Genomic DNA, 15,720 nt, shown 5'->3' with positions numbered 1-15,720 from the left:
AACGTACCCTCAAACTCGCAGACTCGGTTAATTCTGTAAATCCTGGTCACGTGCACTTGGAATTGCAGAGAAATATGAAAAATACACCATTCGATCGACAAACGTTTCACATCGCAGATTACTCGGACACTTAGTTCCTATCGCGCACATTCGAGGATGGAACGAACACCGGTTTTCCCGTGGATCGAAACGCGATGGTACCTTTACGAGGATTTAGGATCGAACGCGCCGATGGTCACACTTTGAAATGGATCGAACACGAACGGAGCGGAGCGTTCCTGTAAATGCAGCCGGCACGAAGGATTCAGTCCGACTAACCGGCTTTCCACGTCAGGGCACACGCGAACCGATGCTATACCGCGCGGCCTCTTTAAACTCATCCCTCTGATAGGCTCGTGCGGAACCCACCAGGTAAGTTCCATGCGACCGAACCACGAACGTGAAGGCGTGTAATCGCAAAATCCGATAGCTAATCGTTTCCAATGAAATTTTTTGATTTAAATTCACTACAATAGATACCGGAGCTCGAATGGAACCGTTCAAATATTGAACATAGTTATAAAGTCATTGTAATTTTATTACTATTATTTTCTCTGTATAACACATTTCGCTCATTAAAAATTTGTAAATGTTAGCGTTCAAATATTATACTTTTGTTATCCAGTGGATGTATTGTAGTATTTTGAACCATAACATAATTTTCATATACTTCTGTAAGTAGGTATATGTAGGTTTATGTATAATTTTACTGTTTTTTAAATATTCTTAAATAAATTAGTGAAGTGGCATATAAAACTACAATTGAATTGAACAATGTTGATGTAAGTTTTAATATGAAAAATGGAGAACGCGTAACGTGTTAATAATAATATCAATAAGGATCAATAAACACTTGTAAAAGATTAAGTGTCATAACATTAAGTGCTAAAATGTCAGAAAAAGTCGAACGCTACATGATCGATTAAATTAGCAATTATTAATAAATGACACAAAAAGCTAGCATAATTGCATGTTCCCTAAAACATTACAAATCATCGAAAACTTGAATAATGATAGTTGTTTTCTTGCTTTGTTCTTCTAAAATAGTATACGACGCAGTAACGAAAGGTATAATTTATGACACCTTCGAGTGTGCATGTTACCTTCCCTTCCTGAGTCGTCGCAGTGACGAAAATAAAATATCAGCGCAAATACTCTACAGCTTGCATTCTTTTATTACAATGCTGCGTATGAAATATGGCCTTTTAAATAAAATGCTTGGTATCCATAATTTCTTTCAGATATCACAGTTAATCAAAATAATTTTCATTTTATTCTTTACGCATGTTTCGAGAAATAATTTGTGGCATTATTACAGATTTCTAAACATTATTAATCCTAGCACTAAAAAATTATCAAATAATCATTTTATAATTTATTTATCATGAAAGGATTTATTTCTTAAACCATTACGTCTGTACCTGAAAAAGATGAATATGGAGGATAAGAAAAAAATATCATGCATCTAATTAAATGGTTACATGCAAGATCCAGGCAACCCATTACCACTGGTTTTAGAGGGATGAGAAAAAAATATTTGGAAAATTAAATAATGATATTATAAAATATCTTTTTTTATCAATATATTAATTGTGATTTCATTATAAATATCTTAAACCTCATGGTAAAGTTTTCAATTTTCAATATTTATATAGCAATAAGTAAATTTCGGAGCCACCTGGCGTAAACAAATCAAGTTTACAATATAGAATTTTACATGCATGTATTTTTATTACTTCAATTATAATGAAAAATTCTAAAATAATACTGTGGAAATAAACAATGAAAATTAGAATTTTTCATTCGAGGTCAACAAATAATATGTATGCATACGAAATATATGTGTTTAATTACAACTATACAATAATAACTATGTATTATTAAAAAAATGTTGAAGACTTTGAAAATTTGAAGAAAATGACTTTGAGAAAGAATTACAAAACATGATATTAATTTTTTTTAACATTTTTTGACATTAAAAAAAATTACAATTAACAAAATCTGCTTTGTTAAAAATAAAGCACTCTGTACATATCAGCTATTGCAAATCACAGTATGTAAAGCTAACGAAATCAAATTCGATTAATATTTATATTAATAATAACAGTTTTTGTTTCATTTGAAAAGAAAAATTATTTGAATAAAATATAAAAAATATTTGCACTAATAATAAAGGATATCGTATAAAAGCATTATCTGTGTTTCAATGAAAAAACAATACCTTCGTTTGCTTACTAAATACAAAATAGAGATAGAAATTATTAAATTCATTGTGATAAAATTTATGCATTCGGATGTAAGCCATAATTGTATGGAAAGATCACATAAAAAATTCCCTGTTAATCGATCGACTAAATCGTCGGTTGGTGACCACTGTACCGGAACACGAGGAAGATACACTTTAAAGGGAGTTGCTACATGACACGTGTATCGGCGTGTTATTCGATTCCTGATACAGCTATATGCAATGTTAGCTTAAGGTTAGGGTCATTTTTTTTAAAGATTACTCCTTATGGCCGGAAGACTCAGAAGTTCCTTAATTGTCGTGTCATAAAGTAATGATTCGAAAATCAACAATGTTTCAATTGTTTTATTATCATCAGTCTAACGAAGATGAGTTCTTTAAACAATTGGGAGTCGTAATTGAATGTTTTAGTGGTTTTTAGGTTAAAGCTGATTCTAGGAACCTCAAGACAATGCCCGAAGATAAACAGACTGTATTGGAAGTGACACACCCGTACCACTGAGACTGCCCATCAACCGTAGGAAACACCTGCACTTTTTTCTGTTGTTGCTTCTAATATCGCATCATCTTTCCAACGGCAGAACATTTTCTGAGCATGATACGTATGTATATAATAATTTAGACTGCATTTTGTTCATTTGTGATAAATTTGAGGAGGATATTAGAATTTATATACGTACGATAAATTTTTTAACAAAGAAATCAGGTTCTATATATTTCATGTTTTTGTAAATTGCTTTCGAAAATGTCGATTTGACCGTAGCCAAATAATTATGTTCTACAAATATTGATTGAAGTGTACGACCTACCACTATTAAGTTCCATAAAAACACAAAACATCTTCGAATATTTTGAAATACATTAGTTTACATATCCTTATTCGTTTTCCATCGCTCATAAAGATAAGTAAAACTAGTGAAAAAATATTCCATTCTATTCTTTTAATTTTATTCCTATATACTTACGTAGGAATGGTCCCTTACATTTTATTCTTAACCATTTTTACTACAGAAATTTAATTTGTAACACTGATTTCTTTATCAATGACAATAGGTATGAATTCTGCATTATACATATATAGTGGATCATTATAAATTCTTTAATATGTAACTCAGTCGTAGACGTTTTTTAAGAACTGTATCTAGAATGTATTGAAAGGAAATTTTATATAATGCTTGTAGTAAAAAAAAGTAATTTAGAACAAAAGTAATATAAAAGTAATACAATCGAATTTCGCAGATTAGAGTCTTAACTAAGGAGAATAATTTTTCGTATTTGAAGTTTTTGCTTCGTTAAATTAACGAGTGAATAGATTTTAATATTGTATTGAGTTTCATATTGTATTTAGAACTCATTGTATTCACTAATTTTTGTAAAACAGTTTGAAAAGAGTAGAAGGAATTATTTTCTCATTAATAATTTACTAAAAGAAAAAGAATTCCAAGCTCATTCTATCTATCCTTTAATTATTCACAGTCAACTGGTCTTGTAGCCAAGGTAAGTATATACATTATTGTTAGAAATAAATAATTGATGATTACAGAACCAGCAATCTCACTGAATAAATTATATCACATACATATGTAGAAATCACATTCAATTTATTGTGTCATATATATGTAACTAAATACATAGAGAAAAGTAAATTTTTATTTTAATTAAATGATTTAATATTATATGTTTTCTATTGTGTGTATTTTTCTCTATGACATCGTGCGGCATTCAACTTGTTAATATTAAAATATTAAAACATAGGAATGCTAACAGAAATGTTGCAGAAATGTTGACATCAGGGCGGGGGAATAATTTCGTATTACACTGGCCTTCGCGTTACAGAGATTCGATTATATTTTATTCACACATTACGTGAGCAACTTAAACATGATTACATAATTTATGACGTCACAAATTTTCCTCCTCGATTTCATGTTTTCTTGGGATCGCGGAAGACTGGGCAACGATCTGTCAAGCCCGGTCGCAACTCGCGCGTTTACGAGCGTGTAAAATTCAAGGTGGAGTCGGGAGCACCCCTGGGATGTGTTCCTCACAACTGCCTCGAATTTAGCCAAAAGTCTAGGGGGACATCCCCACGGCAGAATCGTTACAGTGAAGGATTTTAAGATCCGGAACCCTCCGATACAGCGTCGTTCTTGGCTCAACGATGACACTCGAAGGAATTCGTGGCGGAGTAACGGAAAAAATTTGGAGTGGGGATGGCAGACGTAACCGAGTTGAGGTGTTAACTGTTGTTACGATTATTGTCGTCGCGGCCAAGGAAACCAGTGATTTTGTGAAAGCTTGAAAGACCCTGACGAAAAAGCAAACTTATATTAACATGTTGACTGCCTTGACAATTTTTTGCGTTTTGAATAATATTATTTATTCTTTCACAACAAAGACAAGTGGTATTAGAATTAATTGTTAGTAGTTTGATATTATAGTTTTTAAGTTACGCTATGGTTCAGTTTCTTATGTTACTAAATATTTTGATTTATGGATTTTATATAAGATATCAGTTTTCTTCTTGTCATTGTTTTCAAACAATTTGTAACTTCAAGCCATCGGTGACCACTGTGGCAGTCGAAATGTTAACCCTTTGCACTCGAATCTTTTTCTTACTGACATTACCAACAACTCGAAATAATTTTAATGGATAAAGTATATTAACATATAAATAAATGATACGCGCATGAAAAGAAAAGTCATAGATGTATTTTATTGTTTTTTATCGATTGTAGATATGAACGTTATAATATATTTAGTGATAAAATTTTTGCAGTTTATAGCGACAAATTTTAAGTGGCTTTGCTCCGGAGTCCTCGAGTGCAAAGAGTTACCATGTTGTTGACCGGTCACGGGATAACTCGTGTTTGTACCTGTATTAGCTATTTCAACTTTTGAAACATAAAAACATATGTCCTAAGCTTCATTTCAATTCATTATGTACAAAATAAATTGTGCAAAGTATATTGAAGTTTATTTAGATCGTTTCACTTTCATATTTAAGTACGGAATAATAACCGGCGACATGGGATAGCTTTTGCGTAAAATTTCCGGTCAACAATGTGTTAATATAGTACAGACAGATGACGAGATATCTTACAGTTTATGTGTAGCTTTAATGTATAAAGGTTTCTATAAGACAAGCATTTTAAACATGAATGTAGTTTTCAGATATTCCTTGAGCTTAACTATATAATATGAGAATATTTCTTAACCGTTGTAAAGAATAAACCTTGAGTAACTTGAAAATACTTAACATAATAAAATAAACAAATACTCATGAAATAACTAAAACTATTTGGTTATAAATAATTAAGTTTGCAGATCCCATAATAAAATTGATAAAAATTGAATAAAATAAAATTTTTGACGATGTTATGAAAGTGATAAGATAAAATTCAGAAAAAGAGGAAAATGAGAAAACGAAATATAAAAATATTAATTTTTTTAATGGTTTAAGCTTTTTTCTAGAACAAACAATATAATGTTATGTATTTTTCTAATCAATCGCAATTTTTAATATAGATTATTGTCCTTAGAATCTCTACTAAGAAAATGTTTAAATTTATATTTGGTAATCTGAAAGATTTGAAATGAATGATCATTTTAAACCTAATTAAAATGTGTCGAATGGTTTTTAATTATATAATCTACTAAACCACATATATAATATGTACACTTGAAACACAAAAATTTAATTTCCTAAATTAGCATTATCATCATGAAAGTTTCCTAAGGATAGCAGCATTTGCAAAGAAAGCTGTGCAATAACTATTCAAATAAGTTCCTGCTCTTAAGGTGGTTATTACGAAGTATATTTACTTGGAGAAGTTAAAAGTTAAATTGTAGTACTTGTAATAAATGGATTTTACCCGCAAAAACTACGTATATTATTATCATTGAGTTGTAGAATATTTTAGATAAGGTAATTCCGGGTGAGATGGCCTGATTTCATTTTAATTGTAAAATGCCTATATTTTCAATTGTTTTTAATAGTATACTGTACTTTGTGCACATGTTTGTTTAATTATTCTTGTTAGTTGTTTTCATTTAACAAATAAGGTATGTTATGTATCATGTAACTACTGAATACACTAGCAAATTTTCTTTATGTTCTTTAAATCATAATTACTTAATATTTGATCAAAAGACAATAAATTTTTCAGAATGTAAGATGGCCTTCTGCACCAAGTGTAATTTTCTTCGTTGTTGTAAATTTATCATTATGTTGAATTTTATTTTTTTTATCATGAACATACATTTATGTATTATCTCTCATAAATATATATTTTTTTCTTAAGTGTCAATAATATTTATGTTGTAATAGCTCTTTTAAAAAGAGTAGGCCATATCTTCACGACTTATCCTACGTAATCCTGCATTATTTGCTGTTGAGTACCCTTAAATACTCCGTATTACAAGATATGTGAGAATTTGTCTACTGTAAATAATATATTTAATGACATTCTAACACAATAAATTTTAATTAATACATAAATAAAGTAACTAAGAAACTAACTTGACGCTTACCTATGTTAACAAATTTTACGAAAAAGATCTGATTATAAAAATATATTTTGGATGGGCTTTTAGTTTAGTAGATAGGGTTTGTTTAAAAAAAAAAACATATATCGTACATGCGTACATGTACTGGAGAAGCGAAAAAGATTTTTCGTTCTTTGACTGTCAATATTGACACTCAGAGCCAAGACAATGTTACGTATGTTATATGTTTAACAATATCTTTTATGCAGCGCGCATAGTTTTGAATTTTCTGCAAGAATTATCGGATTACGTGAACATACATGCATCACGTGTTCTAAATTTCATTTTGCTATATATCAGAATAAAATATTTTCTCCATTTTAAGGAAGGTACTATTTAAATAAATTATATTTAAATTATAAAAAAAATGTAACAATGAAGGGTGTAAAGTACAAATAAGTATATATTGTAGATTTTTTTTGTTTTTTCCAAGGGGAAATTGTACAGTTTCCAGTTAAATTGTAGAATTAAATACTTTTAAGATTGTTTATGTCTCCAAAAATGATATACATTTTTATTTATATACAACTTAATAGATCCGCGAATCAACAGTATCAATTATATATTTTTTTATCTTCATAGGTGCTATTTTCAATTACATGCTAATAAAAATAAATTAATATTTGTAAAACATACAGACAATACTTCACAATTTGAACCTAAAGAAGGATTTTTTCACGGCTGCTTTGGTAAATTTCCTAGTAATTATTTTTATTAAATATTACATTAACTTATTGAATTTCTTACCATTTTCTGTCATTTGTTTCCCATAAAAGTTTACCATTGAATTTAATCAATGATCAATCTTAATCTGTATTTTTCAGTAATTATAATCATGGTACAAGTTTTTATGTAATTTCATACTTTTGTATACTAAAATTAAGCAGTTCTGGGCTGTATATTCATGTCAATATGATAATAAAATTCTAAAATTGTTTAATTTGTTTGTTATTTGTCCAAATTCAAGTCACCTATGTTTGTATGGACTTTCAACTACAGATAACCTTAACACTCTTGACACATTTGCTAAAATATCGACTATATTATATTATCAAAGTTAAAATAATTTACTCACATAGATGTCAACACATTTTTATGTAATATATATTGAAAATTTTAGCTGTAAAAAGGTAACTGATCATAATTTGAGATAATACATCAAAATTTAATTAAGACATTTAATTAGGAATTAGAAATTCTTTAGGAAATCATTACATTTTCTTTATTATATATTTCGTGAGTCTATTGTATTTGTAAAATCTTTTAGTGTAATTCATTTTTCAAATCGTTACATGTTTTTCAATTATATTGATATTTGATAATTAGGGCAGTATTTTTGACACTTTTAAAGAATCGTACAATGGCCAATTGGAATCGATAAAAATGGGATTAATGATAATATAAAAAACTTCAAGTGTTTCAACTGCACATAAAACATAAAGCAACGTTTGCTTCAGGCTATAACTATAGCGAACGCCTATAGAATGGCAACCACTATGCAGGGATGTAAGATATACCATTGATATACCACATATATAAATAAATAAATAAATAAATAAATAAATATATATATAAATACTTACCTACATATATATCACTAATTTAATTTAAAAAAGTAATACTTTTATTAAAAATTTATTTTCATCTTATGCTTGATGTTTGAAATTTCTTTTTTTCCTTCTAAATCAGAATAGAAACTTATTCAAACATCTTTCCAATATAAAACACATATCAATACACGTATAAATATACAGAAGATAATAAAAGGAGAATATTTTGCAGTAATATAAGGCATATAACAATCAAATATATAGGGTGAGTCGTTGAACATTACCACTTAAATTAGTGTCTATATTACCAATTGTGTAAAAAAATGTTTCACACAAAAGTTATTAGATATTAAACGGTGTTAAAACTGAATAATTAGTTTCGTGATATTTCGCTTTTTTGTGAATGTAAAATGGACGATTACATTTTGGGCGAATACTGTCTGTTTCTCTTAATGTTTTACAAAGCTTCTGAAATCCGCGACGTGATGATTAATTTGTGTCCGGATATTATTCATTTATGAAGGGGTTTCTGTTTCACGGAATTTTCCTCGCAGGCACCATAAATGAGAAGCATATCACGTTTCTCAATATTACTGAAGTTTATTGCTACAGTAATAACACTGAAACATCTGTCTGAAATGATATGTATATAAGCACAGTACATTCACGTATCAAACAGACAAGTCCGCTTTGAGTTTTTCATGCTCGCAAGTTCTATTATTCTACATTGAAGTTTCTCTTGATATTTATGAGCCTTTGATCTCATACACCTTAACTAATTTTTTAAGCAGAATTTAGTGCTTTTTCAAACACAAAAGTTAAATATTATATATTACAAGGTTATCTTCATATCTTAATAAACTTAATTAAAATATTTTACTCATCGGTTCATATCGAATAACTTTTGTTTGAAGCATTTTCTTTATACAATACGTGGTTTAGAAATACATTTATTTGGTACTGTTAAATGACTCACTCTGCATAGTAGTCGCATCATCTATATTAAAATATACATAACGATATGAAATACATTTTAACATTTATGTCAGTAATATTAGTGACGGTTTTAGATTTTCTAGAAAATTTGTTAAGGAATTTTTCATTGCATAGCAGTTATTAATTTATTCAATATCAAGACATACTTATATTTTATCGCCATCATTACACTAACGTGAATCAATTGCGTCGTTTGTCGTATGAAGTAAATTCTGAAAAATAAAATTATTCTTAACGATCAAATTGTGAGGGATGTTCGCATCAGAGTCATAATATAAAAAAATATGTTTAGTAATGAATGTCTATTTTTCAACGTGATCTCCATTTTCATGCTAGTATTTTTTCTATCGATACATCAACGTATCAGTGCTATAAAAATAAATGAATTTGTCCTGACGTCTGACCGACTAAAATATACATACGTTTAACCCTCAGAGAATTGTGTCGGGTTAATTGGAATTCATGTCTTTGGGAAATCTATGGCGTATATTTAACCCATTTGCATCATAAGGAAATATGAAAAAGAAGGCATTTATCACCAATTTTAAAAAATTTTATCTAAGAAGAAAAATTACAATAAGTAAAATGAACTATCTACTACTAATCAGAATTATTACTTTAATTTCCCATAACACCCTGTATTTTAATTTTTTAGCTAACAGAAAATATAACGGCACACTCAATTTTTTTGCGATAATGACGAACAAAATAGAGCGTATGTATACGCTCCGGTAATAGTGACCAGGAAAATTGAGCGCAGATATACGCTAATGATGCAAATGGGTTAAATTTAAATGTAATAATGCTTAAGGCTATATACATTAAATACTCGTACTATTATGATTATTTATATTTTCTTGGAAAAATTCTTACAATTAAATATATCAACTATTATAAATCAAATGTTACGTAAATGATAAAATAATGAAAAAAATGCTTGTATTTTAAATAAACCAAATACGCTTAGATGGGTAAAAAAATTTAATTTTCAGAAATATTTAAGTATCCTCGAATAATGTGAGAATGTTTAACTGAATATACTTAAAATTAGAGAAATTATAGATATCAATAAGTAAAACTGACAGAAATTTCAAGAGTTATAAAGTCTATACACAGTATCGTGTATTGTGTTAAAATCATTCTACGGATAGCTTAGTACGTCAACAGAATAAAATAATTCGTATGAACATACATCCTATATTTAAGCTTGTTTCTGCATTATAGTGGGCTAGATTTCTAATAAACCCTATTTGTTCAGCTTCACAAGAAATGTTCCGAATGTGACCAGCTGTTTCTCGGATTTGCTAGAAACTTTGTCATGTAGAATTTCAACTCTGCAACGGACGTTCTCTACACAATGGATTTCAAACAACCCCACAAATAAAAGTCCATCGGATTTAAGTCGGGTGAGCGAGCAGGCTAGGCAGTGGAATTATCAGAACTTATCCATTCGATTGGAAATCGCTGGTTTCCAAATTGTTTGGAAAATCGACTAAAACACAATGGAAGACCATCGTGCACAAACGATATATGCAGAGTGTCACAAGTAACTGAGTGAGGTTATATATTTCAAACTATTAGAGATAGAAAAAAAAATACAAATATCGTCTACGTAATATTTGCGTATTTATGAATTTGCAATGCGTAACTGTACGCTTTTTATAAGTGGAAGTTTATAATTTCATTACGTAAATCGATTCCTGGTATTATTCCGTAAATAAACGTGTTATGATGATATTGCCATGAACTATATAAATAATTCACAAGATGTTTCAACTTTCTTAGTAATGCGCAGTATTATGTAGCTGTGTTACTGAATGTGAACAAGGTCGTAGATAGAAGAAAACGTTCAACCAGTTTACTGCGTTTGACGAGTATATACGTCATTTGAAAGCTTGAAATGATACTACCACTTTCAACGATAAATTCTTAATTTTTTCAGATAAACATATAATTCTCCTTTGCGTTACTTTGGTTTTCCATTAAAATATACCCTAAGTGCATTCGTTCTGTGTTTGACGAGTACACACTTTATTTTTTGATTTTATTGTGCGCAGAACGAGAGATTTTTCAAACTAAATTCCACAGTTAACGTATGGCCCGAGTGATTTTCCGACCATGAAAACTCACAAAGACTTAATCATACGTGAATACTACGTTACCTGAATCGAATTGTATTGTAATAAATATGGGTATAACGTAATTCATGCTTGTACAGGTACCATGGCATAATAAATTCAATATTTGTTGAAATAAAATTCAAATAAATTCAAATAAATATGGGTTCTTTGTAAAATAAATAGGAAGACAAAAACTGAATCCAAGATACTAGTGATACACATAACAATTTAAGTCATCGTTCATAATTACCATGTTGAAGGTACGCTACATTGCAACTCTGTACAAGACGTTACAAACAAAATAATAATAAAAGTGTGAACGACCGAATCACTGTTGAAATAACTGATAACGTTGTTTCTTGTGTGTCTAATAATACACAATATCATTATTAAAAAGGCAATTTGTGAAGATTTTTATTGGCATCAGTGCTTATCGATGTATATCGCTAGAAAATGAAGTGCAACGTAAGTAATTGAGCAGAGCAGGTAGCGATGGGTGCAACCACAGAAACGAAAATGAATAAAAAATGCAATGAAAAAGTAGTTTACAGAGACTGCAATATTGCAGGCAGGTAATTTTTATGGCGCAGTATTTATTTTTTTTATAGCGTGTTAATTAATGTGTAAGTATAAAAACAATACTTTTTTTGCTTACTATACTTAACTACGCTATCTTTAATAACATATCTTGAACTTTAGATACTGTTTTCTTAGAACTATCAACGTTCGTCAAAACGCTGCAAATCGCATATAAAATACAATGAAATTGATACGAATGACAAATACAATTATTTTTCATATCATTAAGTGTTTAGTCTGTAACAAAATTTATTTATATGAACTTTAGTTCCTTTTCAATAATCAGAATAATAATAAAATTTTTGCGAAGATTTTTCAGTTTAATTACTCAGATTTATCTCCTGCGTTAAAATCTAATATTAACAACATTAAAAATAATTTTTATTAATCTTACTGGAGGTTTCCATTCGCTTTTGTTTTTAAATTTCCAGGTTCCTATGCATAGATATCAATACATTAATAAAAGAACCTTTTTAACAAACGTCTCCAAAATTATATATCTTTAAAAATATCCTATAATTTTTGGTTAGAGAAATGAAACATATGAAATAACAATTTTTGAAGATGTCCTTGTTCTTATATTTATTAAAAGTACGTATGTAACTTTTAAACTCATACTCTAACTGAAATGGCGTCTGTCATCGAAACATTCTTTTAAGAAAGTATGTATTTCGGGAACCAAAAAGAAATAGGTCATTTTAATATTTGATCACGTAGTACTTGGTAAGGAGCAAAAACTTATGGAGGATAGAAAGTATCAACGACAAGACGCAGCATCTCAACTTTACATTTATATTTTTTTTATTAACCAAAATTACAAAAGGATAAAGTTTTTGAAGTTTTTCAGCTTTCATTTCTTCTAAGGAAAATTGGACTTAAATATCTGTAAAACTTTACGAAACCGAGAAGCAAAAAATGTGTATGCAGTATCGACAATAATCTGGTTTTGTTTAAGGAGGCACAAGACTTTTTATTTTTCATTTTTTATCTTCTCCCTTATTTTGAAACTGCGTGGAAGCTAATATAGTTCTGCTGGACGCGAATAAAAATAAATATACAACTAAAACATCCCTTAATATTTCTTATAAAAGGAAGACAGTTCTTAACCCCTTGTCTTATAATAACATATCAGACTCGTGGTGAAGATTTTAAGAAGAACTGAACAAGAATAAATAGTACTGAATTCTTTTGAATTCAAATTAAATATTATTCTTCTGTTATCAATAATACTATTTTGGAGTAAACATAGACGTAGAATGTGTCTAGAATTTTTCTATTTTTTCAATAAATCATTACTGATAAAGTAATTGTCTCGATCATAGTTAAGAAATAAATCATACGATAAAGGATTAACACTAAACGTACCAACACTTTATATACACCTATTTATACCGTAACTGGTCAAATAGCTGATTATGAAATAAACGTAAACAATTTAAATGATATATTTTTCTTAGTGGAAACAGAAATACAAAGAAAGACAAAAAGTAGGAAACTGATTAATCGGACAATACAAGAACTGATATAAAGTTAAATGGACGAAAGAAAATGCAGAATTCTTTGGAAAATCGGTTATACCGATTACGGCAGGTTTATCGTTAAAACGCTGAACATAAGGAATTATTTATATTGACCTTCTGTTTAACCCTTCTAGATCCGGAGCACATTATAATGTACGTTGTTTTACTACTTAAATATCTGACAAAATAGTAAAACTGTGATAAGCAACCATATAAACGCCTTTGCTTTGAGTTTATTTCTATTAGAAAAGGAAGTAGTGTATACTACCACTATTTGCATTGAATGACGGCTCATCGTTGTTAGATATGTGAATATAATTTTGCATAAAAATCAGATCCGAAGGGGTTAAAAAAGCAGTAGTAGCGAGTGTTTTCCATCATGGTATTACAGATTGTAGTCAAATGACAATTGTGAAAAATGAATATAGTGTTTTCTTTATGCGATGTGAATATTTACATGAGAAACCTTTAAAAAGACACGTAGCTTTCAGAATTTGAAGCGACATCGGTGAACATTCGGTTGCAAAATCTTCCTTATCCTCCCCACAATCCCGATTTAGTGCCTTCAGATTTCTATCTGTTCAATTCTTCGAAGGAACATTCGGGCGACAGACGCTTTCAGTCGGAAGGTAAGCTCAGAACATGTGTGGAATAGTATCTCGGACGTCACAGCAAATCCTTTTACTCTTATTGTATTAACGTATTGATGTATCAACGGGAAACATATTGTTTCTTACTGCTCATGATTTTGCCTCTATCTGCATTTAAAAATTGAATGTTAGCTTTCTTATGATTCATTGAAAATCAAAAATTATGAAAAAATATTGACCTACTTACATACTGTGTTCTGGAGGATATAAGTTCCTTATAGGCAATCTTTGTGAGATACATCTAATATTACAACAAATTAAAGATTATACAATGAGAAATAATTGGTTTCAGAATGAAAAAATTAAATGATATTCATTTTTTAATTAATGATTAAATGATTTCTACTTATTTTATTCCTTAGCTGTCTAATAACAAGTGAGAATACATGTATGTGTAAAGAATCGTAAAGCACAGTTAAATACGTGTACGGACATAACGTAAGAATTTATTAACTAACCCAATTATTTCGTCGATTAAAAAGATAAGTTTTCAATAATAATAAACAAATAAAGATAAGTCTTCAATCCTTTAAGTAATACTATCTACGTTCAAACATACCATAGTTGAATTACAATCTACTTAGTGTTTCAATATATTTATAAGTTTATCACTTTAAAAACACTGTGCATGCTCATCATTCTTTTTTTTTTATTCCCGTCATTTCGGTTGTTGTGCCTCATTTTATTCATATGTTTTTCCTTCTGTTATCTTATCTCTACTTATTCTGCGATATTCTGAACTCTTTTCATCTGCACGGTTCGCTAACACTGCTGTATCTTATCCACTTCACCGTGCTGTACCTACATTGCTGTAATACGTTCACGTAGCTACGGCATCCTGATATCGGTATACATTGCCCGCCCCACTCATTGTTTCCCTTTTCTCTTCGCATATCCCTCCTTTTATTCTACACTCTTCTTTCTTGTCATTTATGTTCTCTTACCACTTTCCTTTTATTTCTGCTCGCCTCTTTTTCCGTTATCATATTTCCCTCTTATCCTTTTCATCCATTCTGCCCATTGCGTTTTTGCCTAATTTATTTCACTCCAAATACTTAATTCTTCTTTTTTTTGTCCTCTGTTTCGCCTCTTTTGACATTTTGCATCGACTCAGAATATAATATCGTATCTCTTTTTCTATAGTTTTTAATATTATCGCATCTTGTTAAAGCAATTCTTGGAACATTTTTTTGATTGAATGAACGTATAAGTTTTAATATATATTTATGTTTTTATATATGTACAATGAGAGAAGGTTTTTTCTATATTTATTCGGTTTCATCAAAATGAAAATCAATCAATGACTCAAGCAATCAGTAAATCAATGGCGATTTTATTTACTATTAGTGTGACTCTAGTTGTAAGCAGAAGTATCTTTTAAAGCTTTGCAATAACAAACTGTTTGTTTCCTAACTAACACTACTGCAACGTTGAAAACTTTTTATTGTCACTTACTGTAGTATGGAAATTTTA

At 29.4% G+C, this 15,720-nt stretch overlaps 1 protein-coding gene across 1 annotated transcript in view; it reads right to left on the bottom strand.

The window, feature by feature from the left end:
• The window catches only part of sprt (PDZ domain-containing protein sprite), a 133,553-nt gene extending 133,164 nt beyond the window's left edge, over nt 1–389 (bottom strand). Inside the window, exon 1 of the mRNA XM_031994616.2 lies at nt 8–389. The gene's annotated coding sequence lies outside the window, so the exon portion shown is untranslated. The remainder of the gene's footprint in view (nt 1–7) is intronic.
• Between the last annotated feature and the right edge of the window lie 15,331 nt (nt 390–15,720).

The sequence above is a fragment of the Nomia melanderi genome, chromosome 11 (genome assembly GCF_051020985.1).
Source record: "Nomia melanderi isolate GNS246 chromosome 11, iyNomMela1, whole genome shotgun sequence".
Lineage (NCBI taxonomy): Eukaryota > Metazoa > Arthropoda > Insecta > Hymenoptera > Halictidae > Nomia > Nomia melanderi.
The sequence above is the reverse complement of the archived record's forward strand: the minus strand, read 5'-3'. Positions and strand labels throughout refer to the sequence as shown.